The sequence below is a fragment of the Cryptomeria japonica genome, chromosome 11 (assembly GCF_030272615.1).
Source record: "Cryptomeria japonica chromosome 11, Sugi_1.0, whole genome shotgun sequence".
NCBI lineage: Eukaryota > Viridiplantae > Streptophyta > Pinopsida > Cupressales > Cupressaceae > Cryptomeria > Cryptomeria japonica.
In genome coordinates this window covers 54,054,277-54,072,211 of record NC_081415.1, presented here as the reverse complement: position 1 = coordinate 54,072,211, position 17,935 = coordinate 54,054,277, and positions in this window count along the sequence as shown.

Below are 17,935 nucleotides of genomic sequence, written 5' to 3'. Positions count from 1 at the left end.
ATCTTGGGAAAACCAATTTTTGAGGTGATGAAATAGTCAGATGGGAGTGGTCACATGCTTAAAAATGCCCCTAACCCATAGGTATACCATATGGACCCTTGGAAAAGCCCGTAAACTAACCCTAGGAGTCCATTTGACCCCTTAGAAACCCACTTGAAGTTTACCTACGGGTCAAACCTGAGTTGACTACTCCTAAGGCTCTCTACTCAAGACTAATCTGGGACCACACTCAAATATTTGAAAAAAGGCATTGGTTGAAACAATTTCCCTCCAAGAGACATGTCATTTTCAACACACTTTACAACACGTGTCAAGTGACACAATAAAAATACATTACTTAATTACACATGGCAAATGTCTCATTTTGGATTAAACAAATTAATAAATACAATTTAACACACAATCAAACATTTATGTTTATGAATAAAACACAACACATACGGGTTGTTGTCTTTCCAAATAGACAACCCCTGACTTTACAAATGCACAAAGGTCTAGGTTTGATTCTCCGTATTGTTTCCATGGTCACATGGATAGTTTTCCTGCACATCTCATTTTACACATTAGTAATTCCTAAATAACCACATATGATTTTAACATATAAAAAGAATACAATTAAATCACTTTGCATACAATTGCCATCCTACTAGTTAAATTACCATATATCCAATGAAATCCACATAAAGCAATTCACTTAATGACATTATCATAATCCTCATAAATTTCAACCATTCATAAGACATGCATCCATATTTCTAACATCATAATAAAGTCCCGCAAATCAAAATAAATGACATACACCACATCAAAGTTATCCAATCTTGGGATCATATAAAATTCTATATCCATAATGCATAGAAACAAAACATCAATAATAGGTCCAACATGAAAATAACTGAAATCCTAGGACGGGTCGGGGTAGGGCCTCACAAAAAGACTCTCAAAGAAGAAGGACAAAACATCAAAGAGGAAAAATTCCCCCCAATAAGAGAGGAAGGAGAAGTCAGTTGACCCCCCCTAATGACACATCCCGTACCCCCAAGAGAGCTTGCAATTGCTAGAACTTACTCTCGGTGAAAGGTTTGGTGAATATGTTTGCAACCTGCTCTGCTGTAGGAAAATATCGCAAATCAATGACCTTCTCTTGAATCAACTCTCAGATATAGTGCATATGGATCTCGATGTGTTTGGTCCAATGGTGCTAGACTGGGTTCTTCGAGATTGTAATAGCACTCTGATTGTCGCAATGTAGAACTGTCAGCCATGGAGTGGTGAAACCAAACTCTGTGAGAATCTGCTGAAGCCAAATGGTCTCAGTTGCTGCGTTAATAGATCCTTGATAATCAACCTCAGTTGAAGAGAGAGAAATAGCATGCTGCTTCTTGCTTTGCCAACAAATGGGGCCTGAACCAAGGTGAAAACTATAACCTGAAGTAGACTTACGATCATCAAGATCGCCAGCCCAATTGGAGTCTGTGTAACCAACCAAGCAAAGTCCCGTGCTTGCAGCATAGTGAATTTCATAGTCATGTTTACCTTGGATGTAATGAAGGATGCATTTGGAAACTTTCTAATGAAGCTCATGTGGTTCCTACATGAAGAGAGAAACCATGCCAACCGCAAATGAAATATCAGGGCGTGTATGAGTCAAGTAGATGAGAGTAGCCACAAGCTGATGATACAATGTGGCATCAACTAGTAGAGAAGAACACCGAGCCTCAAGCTTGACTCCTAAAAGAAAGGGAGTCAGTGCAGGCTTACAATCAGCCATATGAAAGTGTGCAAGTAGATCAAGAGCATACTTGGGCTGCGATAGTGTAATCCTGGAAGGTGACTATGAAATCTCTATCCCAAGAAAGTAGTGCAAAAGACCCAAGTCAGTCATAGAAAATCTATCATGCAAAGCAGATTTGACCCTGCTAATGATGGATGCGGTGCTCCCTGTAATGATCAAATCATCAACATAGAGCACAAGTATCAAGGGAGAGTCACCCTGTTGCAAAATGTAGACATTCAGATCAAAATGACACCTGGTGAACCCTGTTGAGAGAAGAAAGGAATCCATCTTGGCGTACCAAGCCTTGGGGGCTTGCTTAAGGTTATAAAGAGATTTCCTTAGTCTCCAAACCAAGGAAGTATCCTAGATGAAACCCCATGGCTGCTCCATATATATCTCCTCATCAAGATCACCATGAAGAAAAACACTCTTCACATCCATCTGATGTACAACCCAACCATGAGCTACAGCAATAGCAAGTGTCAAGCAAATGGAGTTTATCTTGGCTATGGGCGCAAAGGTCTCAATATAGTCAACACTTGGAACCTAAGACAAACCTTTCGCAACAAGTCGAGCCTTATACTTATCCACACTACCATCCGGTGCAAACTTGGTTTGATAGATCCACTTACATTAAACCATCTTTCTCCCCTTAGGGAGATGGACTAAATCCCTTGTGTTGTTCCTCATCAAGGAACTATACTCTTCCTCCATAGCTTGGTCCCACTCAGGAACCCCTGATGCTTCCCAAAATGTCTGTGGATCAGAAGAGGTAGCAATGATTGCATGTGGAGGATCCTGATGCTGTGATTGAGTCCTTCGTGTATTTGAAGGATCCCCAACAAGAGAACCCGCTGAATTAGGTGTCTATCGATCCCAATGAGGTCTAGTTGGAGGTGGAGAATGAGGCTCCTCAATTGCAAGTGGACCCTGCAGAGGCGCAACCCTGTCAGTCGGAGTTGATTGAGTCTCATCATCTGAATCACTAGCATCACTATCCACAATGGAGGAAGGTGGAGGAGGAAGAGAAGCTAAGCTAGGATATCTTTCCTCAAAGTGAACACTCATCTCAATAAACACCACATGTGTCTCAGGATCCATCAATCTATATGCCTTAACACCCTCAGGATATCCAATAAATATGCAAGGCCGACTCTGAGGTTCCAATGCCTTGCATTTCTGTGGAGGTATGCAAGCCCATGCTGGACACCCAAAGACTTTGAAATGTCTCACAATATGTTTCCTACTAGCCCAAGTTTCAAAAGGAGTAATACCTTGCAAAGCTTTGCGAGGAACCCAATTCTGGATGTGTGTGGCACAACTGATAACCTCTGCCCAAAAGGCGGGATCAAGAGAACGTGCATGTATCATACAACTAGCCATTTCTTTGAGAGTTCTATTCTTGCATTTTGTAGCTCTGTTCTGTTGTGGAGTGTATGCAACAAAATGCTAAAGATCAATCCCCTCAAATGAACAAAAATCCTCAAGTCTGTTGTTCACATATTCCCTTCTATTGTCTGTACAAAGAATCTTGACCACTTGCCTGATTGCTTCTCCACACGAGTCTTGAAGTCTTGAAATCTGTCAAATACTTCACTCTTAAGAATGAGAAAGTAGACCCAAGTGAAAAGTAAGTAGTCATCAATGAAGGTGAGGACATAGCGGGGCTTGCTAAATGAGGGTGCTGGAAATGGACTTGCTACATCGCTGTGAATAAGTTGAAGAACTTCTAAAGCTCTCCAAGCTTTCCCCTTATCAAACTTCTCCTCGGGATGATTGCCCATGGAACAACCTGAACATACACCCTCTAAAAAATTGATTCGAGGTAGACCTATGACCATGTCTTTCATGCTGAGCTACTGAAGATAGTGGTAGTTGAGGTGACCAAACCGCTCATTCCATAGCTTACTTTCTAAATTTGAATGAGTAAGCAAGGCCCTAGAAGGAGAACTTGGTACAAAGTGGGAGAATGAATAAAGCCTTGAGTTGTCATTGACTTGTCCCACTGCTACCAAGGCATCATCATCAAGTTCCTTTACCACAACTAAATCAGGTGTAAACTCAACCTTTTTCCCATTCCCATAGTGAGTGATTTGGTAGATAGAGAGAAGGTTGGTATAAAAGTTAGGAACATAAAGAACATTCTCAAATGTTCCATCATCCATGTCAACTGAACCTTTCCCTTCAACCTCTACTTGTGTATCATCACCTATGTAAATGTGAGGTACCTTAGATGGATCCAATGAAGAAAACTACTCCTTTGTAGAATCCATGTGATATGAGGCACCCGAGTCGAGTATCCACTACTGTGAAGAACCTGTTGTAGCCACAAATGCTTGCCCTTTTCCCTTAGACTGTGAGGAAGAGGAAGGAGATGAATCCTTCTTTGTGTAGGTGGATGGAAAGTTGATGTTGTTTATCTTAAGAAGATTTGTTAACTCATCAACTTGCTTGGTGTGGAATCAATGCTCATCATGACCATACTTCTTGCAATATGCACAAGTTGGTTTATCCTTCTTGGAAGAGGATGGAAAATTGCCTTGTGATGGAGAGGATGATTGTCCTTTTTCCTACCGTGGCTTTGACTTAGATTGCTTCTTCTTCTTGTTGGAATCTTTGCCTTGACCTCCTTGATTCCCTTGATTAGCCACCAAAGCCTTGGACTTTGAAGACTTGAGAAGCCCCATGTTCAACAACTTAGATTGTTCTGATATCAACATTTCTGTGAAAGCATCAAATGAAGGCATAACATAGGAACTCCCCACTGTCAAATGATGAGTTTGGAAGCTAGACACAAATGCTGCATATTCTAGTGCAAGCTTGTCCAACAAGTTGAATATCAACTGAGCATGTTTTTTATCAATTCCACAATCCTTAAGTTTTTCTCTTAGCTCATTTTCTTTGGTGACATAATCTTGGATTGTATCAAAACTCTTGGGATCCAAGTTGGTGAGCTCATTGTCAATCTTGTAACCTCTGATTTCATCAACTTGACTATACAATTTTTGAAACATATCCCAAACATCTTTGATTGTAGTACACTTCTCAATATGAAAGATGAGGTCATCTGATACATACTTACGCAAAGTTCCAAGAGCCATGCAATTCTTAGTGAGCCATTCTAACTGAGCATTAAGATCAGCCTTAGGATTAGGTGGTGCTGCTATTGTTCCATCTATGTAATGCGTGATACCTTTTTCCATTAATTTGCTCCATACTTTAATTTTCCATGATGCATAATTATGTGGAGTTACAGGTGGAAATTTATGAGGACTCATTACAACAAAAATTAAAGAGAACAAGGAAAGAGAGGCGCAATCACACAAGACACCCCCCCAAAAGTGATGATTTGACACTTTATACTTAGTGCGTGTATAATGGGCCACTTGCAAAAAATGAAAAAGTGGACGTCTGATTTCAATTTTACAAATGCCTCAATAAGGCCTAAACAGACTCAAACTAATAATGTAAGAGATCTAAACTAAGATCCAAGCAATTTACAAGTACCAAATAGGTCAAATAAGACCAATATTTGAAAAGACAATTTCCACTCAAAATATCTAAAAAATGATCATAGATTATGAAAGTAGACAAAAAAACATGCACTTAAAAAAAAAATGGCACCTGAAAAGGAGGTCGTATGAGTGCAAACGAAGCCTTTGAAGTTGCATAATTGAGGATTAGACAGGTACATCTAAGAGAATCCAAAAATTCTGAAAAACCTGTGCACCAAAATCAAAAAATAACCACACCACTGCGAAGAGAATGAAAAATTAGCCCAAATAAAAAAATATTGCACCCAAAAAGGAGCAAAATTGAGCAAGTCATGGGCCTCCAAAGTTGACCCAAAAAACCAAACTGCTCAATGGAGACGGGTTTAAAAATTTCCAAAAAATGCTGATGTAGGATGATGTCAACAAAACACTATGATAAATTTGATGGTCGTATGACTGTCAAAATGGTCGTCACACCTTGGACTAGGCTGACTGGGCACTGATTGGGCACTTACGCGGAAGTTGACTTTGTAGAAAATCCAGGTGGTGCTGACTGGGCTGCGCTACAGATGGGGTAGGTGACTGGGTTGCCTACGTGGCACTGTTGGTGAGTGGTGTCGGCGGTCGCTAGAAAGCTGTCGGCGGTTGACGAAGATTTGCCGGTGGCGGCCAGAAGTCGACAAAAGGCTGTCTGAGCGGGGGACCGGTGGGAGCCACTGAGGACTGCTGGAGCGACGGTCGCAGGGCTTCCAGGACTGGTGGCAGAGGGCTACTAGAGATCAGAAGGCACATAATGCTACAGGTGATGTACGACGACGGTCTGCATGACACCTGCACACTGCAAAAAGGATGGCGAGACCAGGGGTAGGGGGGGGGTCTATGGACCCCCAATTTTTTTTATTTTTTATTTTTGAAAAAGAAAACCCCTTTTGGTCTTTTTGAATTTTTATTTTATTTTATTTTATTTTTCAGAAAACAAACTTTTCAAACTAGAAAATAAATTTTCAGAAAAAAAAATATAATTTTTTTAAATCCAAAAATTCCGTACCGTACCGCCCGAATTGGGCAAAAGATTCCTCCACACCCCAAAAAATGATTTTCGCCAAAATAGCTCGAGTTTACGCAATTTTTATGGAAATGACCTCCCGGACGCAATGGTGAGGTAAAAAACGCTCTAAGATGCCTCCAAAAAATGCTTGTCCCTCAGATCCGAAAATATAAGCCTTCCAAAATGTCTCCAAAAACCAACCAATGAAGCCCCAATGGCTCTGATACCATGTGAGATTTTGCCAAGATCAAGGGCACAATGAAAAGTATAAAAGAGAAACAAAAGAATGACAAGAACAAACTGTATTCTCATCTATATGCAAATGATCAACTGGATTAACCAATACAATGAATTTAGAAGCCTGCTTATATAGGCAAGGCCATATGGATGTATGAGCACACAATCATGACATGTGGCTCAATGAGAAACAAGGGTAGGTAAGAAATACTAGGGGTAGGTAGGAGAAATAATATAATATTCCACAAGAGGTGGATGGCCCACTGAATGTGGAGTGTAACAACAAAATAAGACCACAAAAGGTGGAATTTCTCCTACAAGCTATATCCCTATGTGCACACTTCCCTAAGTGTCTCAAATCCAAACTACGAAGAGATGCATTATCCTAAGTTAACTTAAGTAAAGGGTAATAATATCCATAATGAATATTTATTTACACCAACATATGCGAAGATAGAAGTTGTTGAAGGCATTGCAGAATATGTTGGTGATGTAGTTTTGAGTGCGTAGAAGAGGATCTATTCAAGCAATTTGTGCTACTTCTAGATCAAACCACCTGTTGTTTTCTAATCACTACAACAATAAAATCCCCCAATTAGGTAAGCTCTAATAAGCTTCATTGTACAAATCCTTTAACAAGGTGATCCATTAGTTTGGATTTTGAAATCCTCTACCGAGGTTACTCCTAACAAGGTACTACCTTTAACAAGGTATAGCTCCTAACAAAGCTTTGGGATCTTTAACAAGATTCACTCCTAGCAAAGCACTTTTGTAGACCTTAATTGGTCAGTTACTTATTACTGTAGATAGTTAACTTGTGAGTCCCATCTCACTATTGTTTTTCCCATTGGGTTTTCCACGTATAAACACTTGTGTTATGGTGGATGTTTTACTTATTATGGATGCTTTAATATCATTTTGGATTGCATGCATAGTGTTTAGTAAACTTGTTAAGTATATCTACCAGTCAGTGTTTAAAGTAGTATTGTTTTTGGTGTCATCGATTCACCCCCCCTCTCAGTGATTTATAAGTCTATCAATTGGTATTAGAGCCTAACTTCCTTAAGGCTTAATCGCTTGGAAGGAAACCTTAAAGCCACCATGGGGGATATGAGCTACTTTGAGATGGTTAGAGTGCTTGAAGCTACCAAGGAAGAGCTTGAAATCCTAAGGGTCAGATTTAAAGCTTCACAAGTCAAAAGGAGAGAGCTGACTGAACAACTATTGGAAATATCTGATAATAGTTCTTTAGATAAAGCTAACATTGATGGATTAGCTGAAGAAGTTGAAAAACTGAACCTTGAAAAGCTAAATATGAGAAGAGAGTTAGAAGCCTTAACTATCCGCATGAGTTAAGAGCTAGAAGCTAGGAGGGCAGCTGAAGACCTTGTCAAAGAAAGAGATCATGAGATTGCTAAGATCAAACAAGAGAATGCAACTTTGCATGAGCATTGACATGCTAAAAAAGAAGAAAAAGAGGCTTTGCAACTAGATCTTGAAATGGCATCATCCCTAAGAGAGACTCTTACAAAACACAATGAAGATCTTACCAGAGAGCTCACTTAGGCTAATGGAAAGCTGAAAAATTTCAATAAAAGTTCTTCTATGTTGGATGAGAAGATCCAATCACAAATGATGAAAGGTGATACATTTGGACTAGGCTTTAACACATCTAAGAAATGAGAGTCTTCTGGTACAAAGAGAAACATTCACAAGGACAAAACTTCTCCTAAGGCTAGCAAGCCTACCGGTAAGAAAGTTTTTAAACCTGTTTGCTTTATCTATCATAAACCTAGACATACTGCAAATGTGTGTTGAAACAAACCCAATGAGAATATAGGCTATAATGCAAATACTAGGTATGAATCCTTCACAGAAGTACCTAATCGTTCACCTAATGTGGAGAATTCTACACCGGTAAATTGAGCCTTTCAATAGGGCTAAGGGGAGCATAGCGGTAAATCTACTTCCAGACCCCTTGAAAGATGAGTGGTAAGAGAGTTTGTATGTTGAGTTATTATGTGTGAAATCTTGATATCTTTGTCAATCGATTTTTTGAAAGTTTATCAACCGATTTTACACTCGTTAATATTGTATGCATCATTAGGGGGTGTATTAACGGTTTGTAACTCTAGCGATCGAGCAATTAATGCGGTAGGTAAAAAGGATAAAAGCAAGTTTTACTATGTTATTTTTACCCTAAATGCATTTGAAAGAGAATTATTGAGCACTTGCCAAAAGAAGAGAGGTTTTTGAGCTAGTCTTAGATGAATTTGTGCTGTGAATTGCGTGATTGAAGCTGATTCGAAGATTAGTGAAGGTGGAATTGGTGTGCATTTGAGTAATCAACTAGTAACCGAGGTAACGTGTGAGAATTAAGGCATTTCTTTGTAAATCCCTTTTTGAATCAAGTTTATCTGAATGGCTTCGTCATCTAAGAAAGTAGAGAGACTAATGATCACATCAGAACCTATAGAGGTTGTGGAATCAAAATGAATAGTGTCTTACAATGCTTTATCTCAAGTTCTTGACGGTGTCATTGTAAAAGGTGAATTTTCTAGCTATATTGATTGTAAAATCAAAGATTTAGGATCACTATCAATTTATTCTCAATTGAAATCCCTTTGCGATAAGAGTAAAAAGATTCAACCCTAGTATATTAGGGTTTATCATAAGGGTTTTCATAATGGAGCTTATTTTCTTGAGGAATTTGAAGAGGAACACATCGGAATCATTCTAAGTCATGTTCATGGTGAAAACATGTATCTGGAAAGGACACACACTATAACCAAGGAAGCTATCCATGCTGTGACTTGTTTTTGGTCAACCGGTGAAGTTCCCAAGTTGAGGCAAATTTTGAAAGAGACTATAACCACTCTAACCTCGTCTACCTCTGATGGGCGTGCATTTTCTATTAACAACATTAAGGACCTAGTGGTTAAGCTGGCTACTATGGTTATAGGGTACAAGATATTCTATTCCAGTAGATTGAATAGTGTGCAATTTGCAACAGTGCATACAACCTATAAAATGATTGTTGAGAACACAGATTATGACCTATGTGAGGCCATAAGGAGTAAATTAATGTTGAATCTACAATCAATTAAGAAGGACATCAATCAGAAGTTCAAATTTGGTCAGTTATTGATTGGTTTATTCTTTTTCTTTCAGAATTTCCTCTCGAGAATTGGTGATATTGAATGGTCTAAAAACCTACCAATAACTGCTCAGATCAAGAACAACATTAAGGATGTTAAGAACAATTTCTCCACTGCAATGAACAAGTACTTCAATGAATTTCAGAAGAAAATGAGTATGAGGGTAAGGCTACCTGAGGATGTGGTGGAAAAATTTGCTAAGAACATCATTTTCACAGTCACCACTGATTTCTGTCTGATGGAAGCTATTGAACCAAGAGAAGATGAAATGGAAGACATGAGTTAGGAAGTCAATTATGACTTATTGATTGGTTATACCAATAACTCGTTGGCATCTCCAGTGGACAAGAAGAAGAAAAGACTGGATACCGTTGAAGAGAAAACTGTAAAAGCTGAAATCAGTAGTGCTCCACCTAGTAGTGGTAAAGGGAAAAATAAAAAGGCTGAGCAAGTGCCTCCGGTGTCAACAAGTACTAGAGTGACACAAAGTGTCTAAGTTAAAAAGGAACCAACACCTAAGGTATACATAAAGAAGTAGACTGCAACAAAGAAAAGAGGCCGACAACTGATTCTTCAAGTAGAATCTGATGATACCTACATTAAGGAGGAACCAAAGAAGGTACATATAATTGATAAGAAGGCCAAACCAGTTGAAGCCACCTCTTAGTAGAGTATTCCCATTAATGCTTTGTCTTACAAGCCTATGACTGATTTTGAGAGAATGATAAAGACATAGGAAGGAATAGATTTGATAATGTAAAAGATTGTTTTGATTCATTCAATGAAGATAAGAAGGAAAAAGTTGTTCAAAAGGTAATCAACTACTTATGTCAATACAATCGATTACCTGAGGATCTTAAAAAAGATATTTTTGATTCTTTATATTCCATTCTTATGAATAAGTGGGAAAAGGATGTGAAGAAAGATCAAGAAATTATTGATAGTACTTTTATTCAATATTTTCTTGACTTATCTAAAGATGAATTAGCAACATTGCTTGATAATTATAAAGGAAAATTTCATTTTAAGACAAAAATATTGATGTTAATGAATGAAAAGGTACAATTTGTTGAAGTAGGAACTCATTAGTTAGCCGGAAATGTTCAACGGATGCATGAGCATTCAAAGTCTCATTATGATGATCAAACAGAGACTAGAGGAAAATCAGAGTCAGTTGAAGAAGAAATTGTTTTATCAGAGATTGATAAGAAATAGGGTGACACTACTTCCCAATCGATTATTTTTGTTGATGACATACATGATACCATTGATCTATCTGGGAATATTATTGAACCACATAAGTAGCTACTTATTATTACTGATTCACAAGTTAATGCAGTAGATATACTGACAATGCAGCCAAGTGTGGATATTCCACCCCCACTGGTAAAAGATCAACCAGTGAAATCACAACTCCCATCAGTTTCATAGGCTACCCAGGAGAAACCTGCAAAAAAAGTTGTAGAGAAGTCCTCTGAAAAGGAAAATGAGAAAGATCAAGAGGAAGAGAAAACTAAGAAGGAGAAATTTGCTAAACCAGAAAAGGAATTAGTCAAGTAGAAGAATAATGATGATATGATGATGACTCATTTGGCATCAAAGGGCCTATATATGTTGACAATATGAGTGCATCGTAATTATTGGAGATTGCAACTATGATTCAATCCAGAGCACAAAAGAAGAGGCTTAAGGAACAAAGGAAGGAAGCTGAAACCATATAAACTGTTGTGGAGATTTTGTCAAGTCTTCTACCAGAGATTGTTATAAGGAACTTTTCAAATCCTATTGACAAGCTTGGACAGTTGGTTGTTGATGCTTCTGACCAACTCAAGTCCCTTGAGGAAGCAACTCAAACTATAGTTGATAAAAACTATAGGAAGAAAAGAGGAGAACAAATAATGAAAGATATTGATACAGGAAAGATTGATTTATCCCTAAACAAAGATCTTTTGAGAAAAGCTATTGAGTCTGGAGGCATACTTCTAGCATACACATCTAATGTTTCATTTTTCTATGCTGATATAGTTAAGAAGTGAATAGAGATAGAAATGGAACTGGGAAAGATATGTAATGCCTACATACCTTTACAGGACTCAGTCTTAGATTTTGGCAAATTTGTGGATGATTTGTAAAATCGGTTAGATGTCTATGATTTTGAACAAGAAAAGAGACTCCAATCACTGAAGGAGTTAAAGAACTTATTGAGACCAAAGGTGGACATCTTACAACAAGTTTACAAGGATGCATAAGCGGATTTGGTGACTGTAGAGATGAGTACAATTGATGCAATGGAATATTTTTCTGCACAGATAATGACAACCATTGAGATCACTGAAACTTTACTGGAAACATGGGAAAATATTTTTTCTCAAATGAAGATTACTTTCAGTGACATTTTCTTGCAAATTGAAGTGAACATTCCTTAATATAGACTTTTAAGTTTTTGAATATGTAAACATTTGATGCAAATTTTGCTATATATATGTACTTTACTTCTCAATTTGGCATTGTTGTCAAAGGGGGAGTAGAAATATGTTTGTACATTTTTTTGTAAGCACACTTAGCTGTAACGTTGTAAAATTTTCTAAGTGTTGCCATCAATGCCAAAGGGGGAGATTGTTGGCTTGATGATGATTGTAATGAATGACTTCATATGTTTTCATTGATGGAACATTTACACACACATATATCTTCACATTGTCTACCGGTATTACTTCTAAAATTACTTACAACCGGTATTGGAAGTTTAGTTCATGACAGTTTAGAGAGTGTCAACCGGTACATGTAGACAATAGGTATATGCAGGAATGACTTGACACCTACTTGAAGATTCAGTTGAGACCATCAAAGAAGCAATTGGATGACAAATAGTTTACATGTTGACAATGGTTAACTCTAATCGACATCGGTGTTCCAACTGGTATTCATTGATTGGGTGATGAGTTATCACTGGTCATGATGAGTTACCCCTAACCGACAAATTTTGGTGGTAATTTGTGATGAGTTATGTTTGATTGTCCATATACACTGCACCTAGGAAAATGTGATATGATTTCTAAGCTGCTATGAAATCTAAATGTCTATATAATGACATTATGATGAACTATTTCTTATGAGATGATTTGATGCAAAGATAGAAGTGTTAAGTTGATGAAGGCATTGCAAATTATGTTGGTGATGCAGTTTTGAGTGTGAGAAGAGGATCTATTCAAGCAAGTTGTGCTACTTATAGGTCACACCACCTGTTGTTTTGTAATCACTACAATAGTAAAATCCCCTAACCAAGTAAGCTCTAACAAGTTTCATTGTACAAATCCTTTAACAAGGTGATCCATTAGTTTGGATTCTGAAATCCTCTACCGAGGTTACGCCTAACAGGGTACTACCTTTAATAGGGTATATATCCTAATAGAGCTTTGGGATCTTTAACAAGATTTGCTCCTAGCAGGGCACTTTTGTAGACCTTAACTGGTTAGTTACTTATTACTACAAATAGTTAACTTGTGAGTCCCATCTCACCATGGTTTTTCCCATTTTGGGTTTTCCATGTATAAACACTTGTATTATGGTGGATGTTTTATTTATTGTGGATTCTTTAATATCGTTTTGGATTGCATGCATAGTGTTTAGTAAACTTGTTAAGTATATCTACCGGCCAGTGTTTAAATTAGTATTGTTTTTGGTGTCACTGATTCAACCCCCCCTCTCAGTGCTTTATAAGTCTATCAAGTAGGATAACCTCCTTGCATATTAATAATATTTTTCTTAGGAGTGCAAAAAGAATCATTAGTATAACTACCTTGAACCACTAAGATAGGCTTACATTGAGAACTTTGAGAAGGATGAGCACCTTGAACTGTGAAGAGGGGTTTATTAGGTGTTTCATTCACATGTATCAAATTGATTGAAGATGGTTTAGGAATATTAAAGGTGTCCTTATGAATTTTCGAATAAGAATGGACAAGATTGTTGGAATAATTGTTGATAGTCTCTTGCACTAAAATGTTATCATGGATAAGATCAAGTTTAGGAGGTAGAATAGGAGTAGGCATCGACGATTTAGAAGGAAGAGTATTACTAGGAAAGGTCATGTCATCCTTTATCATCAAATTATCTATATGGGGAATAGACTCTCTAGGAGAAGGATCAACATTACTCTCTAAAGTTTCACCTTTGAGAGGGATACCTTTGAAAGAGATGTTAACAATCTCTATTTGAACTAAGGTATTCCTATGATTAGAACCTAGTTGGGGAGAGGGAAATGCCTTACCTTTAGAGGGATAATGATTGAGATTCATGAGAGGTGAGATGCTATCAAGGGGGTTACTCTCATAGGGTAGGGAATGATCAACACATTCTTCTAATGGTTCATCCCAAATAGTGAGGTCTTTGAAAAATATATTAGAAATATCTTGCACAAAGATGTCCTTATTGTTATTGCCAATTTTGGGAGAAGGAATAACATTGTTCATTGATTCTTCCTCCTTAGGAGGGAGAGAATCACTACATGTGTTTAATTCATTCTCTTGCCTCAAAATGTGTTCAATAGGATATTTAGGGGACAAAGAATTAAGGAAATTTATTATGATTTCATCTTCTTTTTCTAAGGCATCTTTATGGGTAAGACAAGCTTTAGGGCAAGGAGAAGCATTTCTCATTAATGCATCATATCTAGTGGGAATTTTGTTGAAGTGAAAAGAGGAAATGACATCACTAGGAAAAGTAGGGACAATACCATCTTATTGCACAAAATTATCCTCATGAGGGGAGTATTTTTTAGGAGGGAGTTGAACATATTTCTCCAAAGATTCATGCTTAGGAAGGAGATCTTTGAAAGAAGTGCTCATAACCTCTTTTTGCACTAACATGCCCCCATTGGTAAGACCAAATTTAGGAGAAGATAAGTCAATGTCCATGAATACCTTTTCACTTAGAGAGGCATCATTTAGGGAAGGTAAATTAATATTAAGAAAGGTGTTTATGATATCATCCTCTTCCTCTAAGATAACTAGATGGGAAGGACACATTTTAGGAGAATTGGCAAGATCACTCTTCAAATCTTTATCCTTAGAGCATGGGAGAGTTTTGAAGGGATTGGTAAAAATTATTTTAAGAACTAAAATGTTGTCATAGATAGGAGGAGGTTCTTTAAGAGATGGGTAAATTGAAGCAAGGGAAGCTAACCCATTATCACATTTATGAAATGAATGCATCATGACAACAATTTTCCTCTTTCAAATGATAACATATGCAAAATAGAAGGAAATGTTCAATTTTAATCAATGAAATCACTCTAAATGTTGATTTAGAAAATGAAATTTATGAGTGAAATGTGTTCCTAAATCAGATCTTAAATTAATGATCCAAATTAAGCTATCCACAAGTTCAATTTTTGAATCGAAAAATTAGGGTTTTAACAAATTGACCTCTAAATTTTTGAAATTTGCAAGGAATTGAAACTTGTAAATATAAATTTAAATTTGAAATAGAAAAAAAACTTAGATATGAGAACATAAATCAGAATTAAAGAATATTGGATTCACGTTGGGTTCACCAAAATGTGGAGGGGAAAAAGCGAGATCGGGTGACTAGGACCTAATCCCACTTTTGCCAACACATTGGGAATATGAAAGTGCTTATGGAGATAGCTCACTTTAGATACTTATTGTGAGAAAGAGAGAGCCAAGGATTATCTCTTAGAGTTTCTATTCCTCTTTTTGTATATGAAAAGAAGATGTGAAAAATAGGGTGTGATTGATCAAGTAGACTAGGAGATGAACAATGAAGCATATATGAATTAAATATGCAGAAACTTGTAGGACTGAAATTGAGATAATGAAGGCAGAGAAGGGGAGGAATTTGAATGTGTACCTTGTGTTGAAAAATGAGCCAAACTGCCTAGGACATGGGTGGCACGCCCTGGTCCTATTTTGTCTGATAGGGAGCTGCAACTGAAGGTCTGCAAACTTGATATTGTGAGTCCTTAACTTTCCAAATTTCACCTGAAAGTGGGGGGACCATGGCGCCACACTCCTATCCTAGGTAGGACCAGGGCACCATGCTCCTGTCCTTGATGATTTTGGGACAAATCTGAGGGCTTAAGACAGTCCTTGTGCTTTTTAGTAGTCTTGAAAGTCTTCCAGGTACCTGTACCTGCAACTGAAAATAGGGTTTTGGGTGGCTATATGGGGTTTTGCCTTAGTCAAACCCTTGTTTTGGTGATTTCCACCTCAACAAATAGCTGATTTGTATAGTAAAATAGGGTGTGCAGGAATCTTTTGTGTGTGCAAGACCTTAAAACGATGAATGTAAACAATCTAGAGTAACATTATGCTTTAAAGAGTAAACCCTAAATTCTGGTCATTGACAAAGTAAATGCTCTAAATCAATGATGCTAAGTTATCTAAAGAATAAATGTAAATCTGCAAATTGATGTAATGAAGCTCATACAAAGACATGAAAACAAAATGAAATCATTCCCAACCCCAAGGGAGGGATACAAGCCAATCTTCAGTCGGTGATCTCCTATTGCTTTCCTACATCTTCAAAAGCCCCCAATTGATGACATAATGCTTGATAGATGTTGTTGAATGTTGTTGAAGACTCCAAAAGACCCACTCTTTCACTACATAGAAGGCTCCCTATGATCGCTAGCTCTTAGTGGAAAAATTCCTTTAGTGCCCTTCAAATGAAGAAAGAGAGCTCTTATGTATGAGACCCTAGATCTTAATTTCATCTTTAGGCCGACCTAGGATTTGAATTTCCCATCAATTTATTGGGGTTAAGAATTATCATATCATAGAATTATGCTCCCAAATTTTTAGGAAAATTTTTGGGGATCGTGCGTAACTTACACACAGTTCGACCGACTTTTCACCAAATTTTTAGGGCCATTAGATATGATGATATTAGAGTGAATCCCAAAGTTACAACTGATTTTGAGATGTTTTGATCTGTCAAGTCAGGTCTTAAAGGTCAAAATAAGATGTAATTAGGATTTATGATTTTTTGGAGGAATATAATAAAAAGGGGCACACTTAGGGTAAAGGGCCCAATTTTATGATGTGGGGAGTGATGAAATACGACTTTATATTTAATGAAATTAATTATTTAAATTCTTAAAAGGAAATTACAATCAAGATGCAAACACACTAAGGCGGGTGGTAAACTAAGCGTAGAATTTACCACCCTAGCAAGGGTATACGATTTACAACGGTACAATGATAAAGTGGTAAAAAAATGCAATGTAGTCTGATCGCCTAGACTTGTTATCTCAAATCTAGGTCCATCTCTACATTGGGCACCGACCACCCTCCTTAGGATCAAATACATTGATTTTGAGGCTGGAGCTCCACTTTGCCCTATTTTGGAAGAGGATCAAATGACATTGAAGGGAATAGTGCTTGAATACCACTGTTGTTTGATTTTCCTTCACCCTCATTAGACTCTCATGTAGTTGGTCTTGAAAATATGTGGCAAAATCATATAATTCATTTGAGTGAGTATGTTGGATCCTCATCTCCATTAGCATCATGCCTATATGCATCTTTGTTTTGTGTGCAATAATCCATAGTACCTGGCACAATGCATAATATGTCTTTACAAAATAATTCTCAAACAAGACCAAATCAAGTGGTTCCTACTTTGATTGTAGTAAATAATTCTTCCCACTTTGGTACAATCTCTTCCTATAACTAGGAACTTCTTTTGTCTATTATATTCATCTTTACATTTTTTATAATTTAATTTCCATCAAGGCATTTGTGTTCAAATCAAAACAAGGGATTATAACATCTTGGTTGATGTCCACCAAAATTTTCTCTTTTGTAGTCCTGACTGTCGCGGACTTGGGATGGTAATATTTGGACAAAAATCTAATCAACTCGAGCTCCACAAAAACATTCGACACTACTAGCTTGGCCGGGTCTAGAACCCAGGGGTTTGGAGATAGGTGCATCCTTATCTTTGTTACCATAAAATTAATGAAATATGTCCCACCCCTATCTTCAATTTGTGCATCTCCACACTTGCTAAATTTATTAGGGAAAACTTTCTTGACAGAATCCTACATTGTGGAACCCTTGACCAAATCAACCAATTCCTAGTGTAAACCCCTTACATTCTTCTTCTTCTTCTTCTTCTCCATTTCGGTCAATTGTTCTTCAATCTGTTGACCTAGGGCTTCAACATCTACTGCTCGAATATATGGGGTTCACATGGG